At 40.7% G+C, this 10239-nt stretch overlaps 1 pseudogene; it reads right to left on the minus strand.

Annotated features, from left to right (window-relative positions):
• Window positions 1–9203: 9203 nt before the first annotated feature.
• LOC116879469 lies at window positions 9204–9729 on the minus strand (annotated as a pseudogene).
• Between the last annotated feature and the right edge of the window lie 510 nt (window positions 9730–10239).

A 10239-nucleotide genomic window follows, 5' to 3' on the forward strand; every position in this document is an offset into this window, starting at 1 on the left:
TAGCCTCTAGAAATGTGGCTGGAGTGACAGAGAAACTGCATTTATAATTTTACTTAATTTTAATGAACTGAGATTTAAATTTAAAAGTTGGTTCTTGGTTTCAGTTATTAGAAAATTTTTAACTATGTTTGGAACAACTTGTATATTTGAATCTACTTCCTTTAACAGTAAATTTAGTGAAATCTACATACACACCAGATTCAAAGACTTGGTTAAAAAAAAAAAGATGTAAAATATCTCAGTTTTTAAAATATGCATTATATGTTGCACTGATATTATCTTGGATATAATGGGAATGAAACCTATTTTTAAAATTAATTTTACCATTTGTTTTTATTTGTTCAAATAAGACTATAGCAAAATGTTTAAATTACATATATGGTTCGCATTCCATTTTAACTGGACAGTTTTATTCCAGACATTGTAAAAGGGGACTCCAGTAATTGGCAGCCTCACTATTTAGACTCAGGAAAACTGAAGAAAAGCAACTAGAATTTGGAATATGCTACCAAGTGAGAATCCAAAGTGAGGTCAAGTTCCCAGCTTCCAGGCTTTCTGTAGTACTTCCATCACAATGGCCTTGGTATCTGTGGGTGGCAAGCCATGGTGCTCTTTGTGAGCAGAAGGCAGACATGGCCAATATTTTCATGACTGGTGTCATTCTTTTGGAAGTCCAAAGATGACCTTGGCAATAAGAGAGGACCATTGCCTCAAGATAACCCTACCCCACCAATGTGACATAGTTTGCCATCCTATGTAAAGGATTCCAGAAGTGGGCTAGATTCATGCCTAGAATTCATTCAAGAAATTGCAAAAATTCATAGGCTGATGGGTGAAGAACAAAGAGAAAAAGAAAAATCACTTCCCCACAGAGATCAGAAAAGTTTAACATGCCACTGATTTGAGGAGAAACTCTTCAGTCTGGATCTAGTGATTAGATCTTGTCCACTTTGCCTCCTAATTATATTTCCGATGTTGGAGTATCCTCATTTCCCATCCTATGTCTTCAGATTCTCAGTGGGTGGAGATGCCCAGTCACAGCATAAATCCTATGTCTCATTCTCAGGGCATGACAATGTAACATTAAGACTATCTGAACACTTGCTGTGGAGGCAATGAAATTCTTTCCTTGCTTGCTTCCCATGGTTGGCAAGCTGGTTTCTTCTCTTGAGTTTTTTCTTTTATACACAGGCTAAACCAAACAAGAGTTCAATTTTAATGATAGACATTTATTTAAGACTGAGTCCGGAACTCTTAAAGAATCACAAAAAAAAAGAGAGAAAATACTGTATTTGCTTAATTTCAGTTAGTAAGCATTCCCCCCAGATGAGATGTGAAGTATAATAAAAAAATTTTTTAAGTAGACTCCAAGCCCAGAAGAGAGTGCAGTGCAGGGTCTGAACTCCCCACTCAGAGATCAAGACCTGAACTGAGATCAAGAATCAGTCACTTAACCGACTGAGCCACCCAGATGTCCCAAAGCGTAATAATTTTTTGTAATTGTTTTAATACTGTTATTTTTGTCACTCATGTATATCTCTAGGCACTTTGATAAGTACATGTTCTCATTTTACTATTACTTATATCTGTTATGACATGTACTCATACTCTTATTAAACCATTTTAACAATGAGGAAATTGAAGCTACAAATCGATTGGGTCAGTTGTCTGAGGTCTTACAGCTAGTAAGTGATGAAAACAGAATTCAAACCCAGATCTGACACCAAGTTTCTAAGTCTGGAAAGGGAAATAAGATTCTTTTGTAGAATAGTGCCTGGAAAGTATACAGCACTTTAAAAGAAATTTGATTTATTTGAGTGAGAGAGGGAGAGAGAGAGCCTGCACTAGCAGGGGGGAGGGGTAGAGGGAGAAGCAGATTCCCCACTGAGTGGGGAGCCCATCACGAGACTCCATTCCAGGACCACGGGATCATGACCTGAGCCAAAGGCAGACACACCCAATCAACCGAGCTACCCAGGAGCCCAGGAAATAGGATCTTATGATATTTTTCTTACTAGCTTTAAAAGCAAACACAATGACTCAAAATATGGGGTCAAAGTTACCCTTTTTTAAACTGAAATAATTTTAATAAAACTTTAAAGAGACTCTTTTAGATGAAGCCTGAAAGGGTGTATCTAAGTTTGAGGAAGTTTTAAGTACCCGGATTCTTATGTGCTTATGTTTCAAAGTTCATTCAACTTGAAAGTCATCGGTTCCTTAACAAGTGTTGCCAATATGAAATAAGAAAAAATACTTGAAACAGAAAATCCCCCTGTGTTTAGTGAACAGAGCGGTATTGTTGTTTGTTTTTTGAAGGGGACAAGAGATGGGGGTAGTGGTGGGGGTGTTTGTTTTTATGAAGGCTGCTTTGAAAAGCTCTTCTGAAGCCTTCCCAGGAGCAGCCAAGCAGGAGTGCTGGAGTTGATGCTGTCCATGCTGGCTAACTGTGGGCCTGCTTCAGCTGCAAGTAATTTAATCTCAGGATTCTCTCCAAACGGGACCTTGGACCAAAGCAAGCTGGGAATGCCATACATTGGATTTCTCATGGCTGTGAGACCCTGTGGTAGAAACAAAAATATTTACAGGTCAAGATTCTTAAGGTGGTGGGTTACCTAAATTGGAGAAGAACGTGGGATTTCACCCATTTGGGAGGAAGGTTTACGCTCTCCAAGGGAGAGAGTCTGTGGGCAAGCTGGAAAAGTTATCCGAAAGCATTCCCTCAACTGTGTTTTAGCTGTTGGAGTGTAGATTCTATCTATCATTTTTAACCATCCTTAAAAGGAGAATCAGGGCCTTCTCTGATTCCTCTGCTCCTGTGTTTATTTGCCTTTCAAGATGATTTGAGAATTTGCTAGGCTGCCTCCTCCATTCCTCCTCATCATGATTCTCCATGTTCTCCAGAAAGAGCAGCCCAAGACCTTTCACGTGACCATCAGCTACATCCCAGATGAGTGGAAGCTTCTGGTTGCTGAGCGTCTGCATTAGGTGGTATGAACTAGGGAATCAAGATGGCAAGCTTGAGAAGAAAACTCCAAGAAGACCCAAGTGGCCAAAGTTTCACCTTTCCAATGACAAGTATACCATAGGGGTTCATATTCCCGCACAAAGCTGCAACAATAAATTAGTACATCATTCCTTAGTTCAACCTTAGCCTAACTAAAAACTGCAAATAAACAAATAAGATAAATGCCTATTTTTGCTAAAAATCACTGTCACAGTCAGAGGTTTCTCTTTTAACTTTTTCTTTGACAAGCAATACATTCCCATAATTAAAAAATCAAAATGGTAGGGAATGCCTGGGCTGGGCTCAGTAAGAAGAGCATGTGATACCTCAGGGTCGTGAGCTGGAGCCCCATGTTGGTCGTAGAAATTATTAAATACATACATATATACATACATACATAATCAAAATGGTATTAAAAGGAATGCACTGAAATTCTTGCTCTCATCCTGTCCCCACCCACCCCATACCCCACTCCATTTCCTATAGAAAACCATTTTAAAATTTTCTTGTGTCCACTTCCAGGGTACCTGCCCAGTGTCTGTTTGGGCATATATAAACAAAATCACATATATATTCTTATAATTTTTCTCTCTTTATCATACAACAGGCGGCATTCTACAAACACTGTTCCGTACCTTGCTTGCTTTTGGTCACTGAACGTGTCCTAGAGATCATTCCTCATCAGACTTCCTTCTTCTTTGTTGTTGTTACAGCTGCATAGCATTTTGGGATACACCAACTTAATTTATTTGGGTTGTTTCAGTCTTTTGCTTTTATAAACAGTACAAACAAGTGTTTCTGATCAGACATTTCTGTCTCAAACTTTGTTCCTTCTATTTTCTTGAAGTTCCACGTGCTTCTTGATGGCTGCCCAAGGGGTGTGCACTAGACTGACAGAAGGGTAGAGATAGAAGAGGCTTTAGAACGGGCTTAATCCAGTTTACTGTTTTAAGAAAGGGAAACCAAAGCTCCTATAAAGACACTTGCCCAGGGGTACAGAGTGATTGGTCTGGGACCAGAGTCTGGGTTTACAGAATCTCAGCCTGAAGTCGTACCTGGTAGATTACACTGCTGGGTGCTGGGTGCTGGGTCCTGGGTGCTAGGTGCTGGCTTCTGAGTGTGTGTGTGTGTGTGTGTGTGTGTGTGTCTGTCTGTCTGTCTGTGTGTGTCTGTGTATTGCTCCTCCAGGAATATAAAACTCATTGACTACAAAGTCAAACATGGTAAGCTCCAGGAAAGGACTACAAAGCCCCTTGGAGCAAGGGATCTCCCAGAGCAGGAAGATACCTAGTTAGGGAAAATCTGGATAGGCTTCATCAAGGAGGTAGCATTCATGGCAGGCCTGGAAGGATGGATAAGATTTCACCAGGAAGAAAAGATGAGGAAAGGCAAGAGCACAGATGTGGATATGGGAAAACATCAGGTATCTTTGGGTAGCAAGGAGCCTGGTGTGGCTGGAGCGTAGTGTATGATTAGAAAATGAGATTACTAGTTGCTTTATATTTTTTTAAAGATTTTATTTATTTATTTATTTGAGAGAACAAGTGGGGGGAGGGGCAGAAGGAGAAGCAGACTACCTGTGGAGCAGGGAGCCTGATGTGGAACGTGATCCCAGGCCCCTGGGATCATGACCTGAGCTAAAGGCAGATGCTTGACTGACTGAGCCACCCAGGCATCCTACTAGTAGCTTTAATGAGAGTATTGAACACTTGCCCAATGCCAGGTGTTATTCTTAGTGCTTTATCAATACTAGCCTTTAGTCTTCACAACCTGTGAAGCAAGTACCATTTTTATCTCCATTTTACAGGTGGGGACACTGAGGCACAGAGAACGTCAATAACTTGCCTCAAGTCGTAAGTCACACACTTGGTAATATTGCATTCTATAGAGTCTGACTCTAAAGCAATGTTAACACTTCCCCATGTTCCTGGGAAATGAGACTGGAAAAAGATAGTCCTATTAGAGAGGATATTGGGATGCGTGTTGAAACACAGACAGATTTATACCACCATGTTTGTAAACTCAAGGAAATAAATGCTTATTGAGCATATACTCTATCTCCAAAAAGTTATGTATGATAAATATTATTTCCCATATAATTCAGAGGGGGAACTAGGGTTCTGAGTGGGAAAGTAACTTATGTAGACTCTCAAAGCTGTCAGGTGGCACAGAGAGCCTTCGAAGCCCATGTTTGAATGAAAACCAGTGCTTGTTCACAGGCTGGCGTTTATCCAAATGTAGCCCACAGAGTCCTAGTGCATAGCCTAGAGCGGAATGGTGTCTGTGGTCAAATGAGCTTAGGAAATGCTAAGATGAACAAAGTTAGTCCTTAATTTAATTTCAGATTTTCTCAGAGATTTTAATATACTTCCATGTTTCATAAATCAACCAAGAGGTAGATGTCATATCTCACATTTCCAAAACTGATCTTACCACGATGCTCTCTTCTTCCACCACTCCCAAGCCCTTTGTTCAAGTCACACTCCGTGGAAATAGTGCTGGGAGGTACACCAGTTTGGGAAAGCCTGAATAGAACATACTGAAGAAAGAAGGGAAAGAAAGTTGTGTTTCCTGATCAGCTGGGCATACACTCACACTGATCTATTGTGTTAAAATATGAAGAGCACTGGAATCTTTCTTTCTGAGGACTGCATAGAAAAGAAGTTATCCAAACTTCCATATCACAGAAGACTGATATATTTTGTTTTGTTTTGGCTTTGGTTTTGGTCCTTGTTTGTTTTAAGTATCAAAATAATAAACCTGATTTGATTTCTAAAGCAGAAATCTCCCAATTTCTATTCTAATTCTTTCCTATCCCAAGGTAAAGGTGTTCGGATGTGGGAACCAAAAAGTGCATCCTGACCATGCTTTTTAGGTTATGCCTGTGAACTTAATTTCTGATTAGCTGGTGGTTTAATTTATAACTTGATGTTGTTAATGTGTTCCCATAAAAGAGAGTATGTTAAAAAAGAAGACCTTCAGGGCACCTGGGTGGCCCAGCTGGTTAAGCATCCAACTCTTTTTCTTTTCTTTTTTTTTTTTTTAAGATTGTAATTTATTTATTTGACAGAGAGCGAGAGAGCACAAGCAGGCAGGGCAGCAAAGGGAGAGGGAGAAGCAGGCTCCCCAATGAGCAGGAAGCCTGATGCGGGGCTTGAGCCCAGGACCCTAGGATCATGACCTGAGCCCAAGGCAGACACTTAACCAACTGAGCCACCCAGGTGCCCCAGGCATCCAACTCTTGATTTCAGCTGTGGTCTTTCTTTCAAGTCTAGGGGACTGAACCCCTCATCAGTCTCCACGATGAGTGTGGAGTCTGTTTGGGATTCTCTCTCTCCCTCTCCCTCTCTTCCCTACGTCACTCCTGTGCATGCTCTTTGTCATAAACAAACAAACAATAAATAAATGCCTTCATCCTTTCCTTCGAATTGCCTCATGAAATGTAAAACTTACACACATGGCATGGGTAAACCAAGGAAAACCGTTGTCATTAAAAAAGGATTCTGTGAATCTTAAACACCGTATGCAAATAATACCTTCTACTGGGTACAAATTCTGCCTGTCAAAGGACATTTTTGTAGGCAATTATTACATTTGATAAGTTGAATGGAGCTTCCTTTTCAATTCTAGGAGTACCTTTTTTTTTTTTTTTTTAATTTGTGGGAAGGTTATTAGAATGGCCAGAAATGCTATCGGTGCTGGTTTTGTTGCCCGATAAAATAACCAGCTATAAGAATGAGAGGACGACTTCATAGCATTCATTCTTATTTTGAGAGCTGGGATATATGTGTGGAGGCTTAGATACTACTCCAAGCTCTTGCAAAAACCTGGAAGATCACTTGTAGTAGTGTCGTGTCATACTTTTGAAGAAGTTTGATAGGGGTCTCTTCGGATACAGACAAGATTAACTGTTGGATATTTTTTCTAAGGAAGTATTTATAATACAGTACTTTGCTGATGATGCTGCTATTGCTCTAAAACTTAATTTTAATGACTCATGGCTGTGAGTAAAGTCCAAACTCTCTCTATTGAACCCCACTGCACTCTGACTGGAAGGTAGAATATTTAAGATAACCATCACTTCCTTTCCCTAAGTCTGTAGGAAGAGGAACCCAAGGGAAAAACACAAATGAAAAAGATGTATTCACTCATAATCTTTCTTAGGCCAAAATGAACAATATATAGATACAAATGCTAGTGAAACAGACTGAAAATTAAACAGCACAGGAAAATTGAGAATGATGCTAACCAAATGCAATAAAATACAAATCCATCCATAACCTAATGAATACAAATAATCTTCTTTCTTTTCACACCCTATGACCTGGTCATACACATTGGGATATTTCTCAAGCATGGGAAACTGGGATCCACAAACTGTGAAACATACCAGCCTCCTGAGAAAGCTCTCATCTTAGGAATCACTGGAATTGGGATTCTGTACCATTCTAGTGGCTTTTTGGTTTTGGGATTGGGTCAGAAATATTGGGTGAAAGGACACTTGAGATGGCCGTCCTCAATTATAACCTTGGCACCGCCCACTCTATGAGCTCAGACAAATGATTTCATCTCTTGTGCCTTTTTCATTATCTCCCATTCCTATTCTCATTCTTTCATATCCAGAGGTACATGTCATCTTGAAGCCTTGGGCACTTTGCATCATAAATCAGGAACAAATCCAGGAGGGAGAAAGAGTGAAGGAGACAAGTACCCTGGTTAGGAACCTAAATTTCTGCATAATCTTTGTATTTGATTTTTATTAACGGCATTTCATGTTCTGGACTGTTCCTTACATGTTTGTACATTTTCTCCTGGTCCTCGGAAAATTAAAGTCTCTGTAGAACATTCCATGAATGATCATCAGCATTACAGTTCCACTAAAATAACTGGGACCTATTTATAAACCACAGGAAATTGTTCTTGCTCAGGATACTGTCTGAATAAGTAATTTAAGAAATGAAAAACACTGTCAGTCATCCACATGCTTTCTCTCTTTATTGTTTCCCAAACTGGCCTGGAGTGTTCCTATCTCTATACGTTTGTTTAGGCTCTCCCCACGGCTTGGAATGCCTTCCCCAGTCACTCAAATTCTCTCCTCCTTTAAACTTCTGCACAGACATTATTTCAGGTAGAAATTTCTATAACTTTTGACATGACCCCTTGCCCCCTAAAACCCAAGAATCTTTTTCTGCCCTCAAATCTGTGAGTCATTTGTACCCCCAACACATCACTTAGCATTTAAGTCCTACCCTATTTTGTTTTCTCCTTTATATCATTATATAAAACTGGGATTTCCAGAGAGACTGTGAACTCCTTGAGGAGAGCGTCCTCTATGATATAACCAAGGAACTATCCAACATGGAGCTAAGAACATGGATGGCACTTAGTGTGGTTGATAAAAGGTGATGGTCTCAAAAGGTCTAAAGCCAAATGAAAGAAAATTCCAGAAACCCTATGTGCAAAATACACAAAAGTTGACCTAGTGTGGTTGAAGTTGAGGTAAATGTAGGTATACTGGCATCCCGTAAACTGGACCCCATTCCCTACCCTCCTCTCAGTGCAGGTGCTGGACCATCCCCACAGTTCACTCTACCTTTCTTTCCTGACCTGTGGGTGCCCAGTCTTCTCGGGCATCTGTGTGGGGAAGATAGCCTTCCCAGCACCCCAGAGGCCTCATTCCATTCCCTCCAGGCATAAACATGGCTGATCATGGATCATGGAAGAGACTTTGGGTCATATTCCCCACTGCCTACTGCCCCAGCATATTCCCTTAGGAATGCCTTTGTGTTTGAAATTCTGGAAGTCCCCAATAGTACTTTCTGTCAACACAAACATACTCTTCCCCATAAGCATAGTTCTCTTTTCTCCTTCATATTCTCAGTTAACTGCAAGGCAATAGAGTAAACAAAGTTACTGGTGGTACTTTTTTTATTGAGGTAAAACAGACATATAACATTATATTAGTTTCAATGTAATGAAATTGTAATGATTTTATACAAATATATATTGCAAAATGATCACCACAATAAGTATAGTTAATATCTGTCATTGTTCATAGCTACAAATTTTTTTTCTTGTGATGAGAACTTTTAAGATCTACTCTCTTAAGAATTTCAAATATGTAATACCGTGTTATTAACTATAGTCATGCTGGTGGTACTTTTTTTGTGCTATTTTTAATGACTGAAACAAAACAGATCTAAAACTGCAGTTTCTGGAAAAGTCATTTGTTCTTGCAGGTCTTGTAACTCTCCTCGACTTTGACCTTGGCTTCTCATCAGGCCTTGCGTTTAAGAGCAGGGTCTCAGAAGACATCCTTGTTGATGACAGTTTTGTCTACGGGGATAGCTACCTTCTGGGCATGAGTGATCGTAGTTATAAACTTTTGTAGAGAACTTGATCTTTGACCTCATGGCGATTTTCTTCTTACTTGTGGCAGCTGTCACTTTGTGGGGACAAGAGGTCAATTCCAGCCACCAGAGCATTGCTGTAGGGATGGTCTGAGCTACTGTCATCAATATTCTTCATGATGACTGCTTTGTGTCCAGAGTAGCATCCAGCCAGGACCAGCACCACCTTCTGGGGTTTCATGAACTTGACCATCTTGATACCAGCTTCTCAAGCCTACAGCAGAAAGCTCTGGTGGTACTTTTAATGGCACAAGGCAGATCTCATTCAGAGCACAGGAACAGAACGAAGAGTGGCCATACCATCCACTCCTTGGTGCTGGAATTATCCTAGCCCATACCACCCAGCGCTGTACTGCACTCTGCAGACATCGACCATCATGGCTGCCTGCTCTCCCTGGCTTCACGCTTGCATTCTTGCTCCTCCCTTGATTTGTCAACATGCTTATTGGACTAACAATGGCGTTGTCCTTGACTTTACATCCTGTAGACCTCTTTGGGTGTGGGGATCCAGTTTTCACTTCAGACCCAACTCAGACCCTGGTGCTCTTAGTTTTGTTCACTGACCATTGGCTTTTCCAGGTCCACTGATCCTGGCCACTTCAGCCACTTCAAAACACCAGGTGCTGCCAATGACACATGGCGAGATGAACCTGCCAGCTGGAATCTGGGGCTGTCTTCCAGAGACACTCTTGCCTGGTCCTGACTTGCCTGTGCTACAAGCCCACTTCTGTTCAGATCCACACCCTTAACTCAGCAACTTCAATTTCAGTAGTCTCCTGACTTCACCCTGCATGTGTTCTTCCAGATATTCAGACGCAGGTTAGC

The sequence above is a fragment of the Lontra canadensis genome, unplaced genomic scaffold (genome assembly GCF_010015895.1).
Source record: "Lontra canadensis isolate GAN:19392208 unplaced genomic scaffold, GSC_riverotter_1.0 scaffold61, whole genome shotgun sequence".
Taxonomy (NCBI): Eukaryota; Metazoa; Chordata; class Mammalia; order Carnivora; family Mustelidae; genus Lontra; species Lontra canadensis.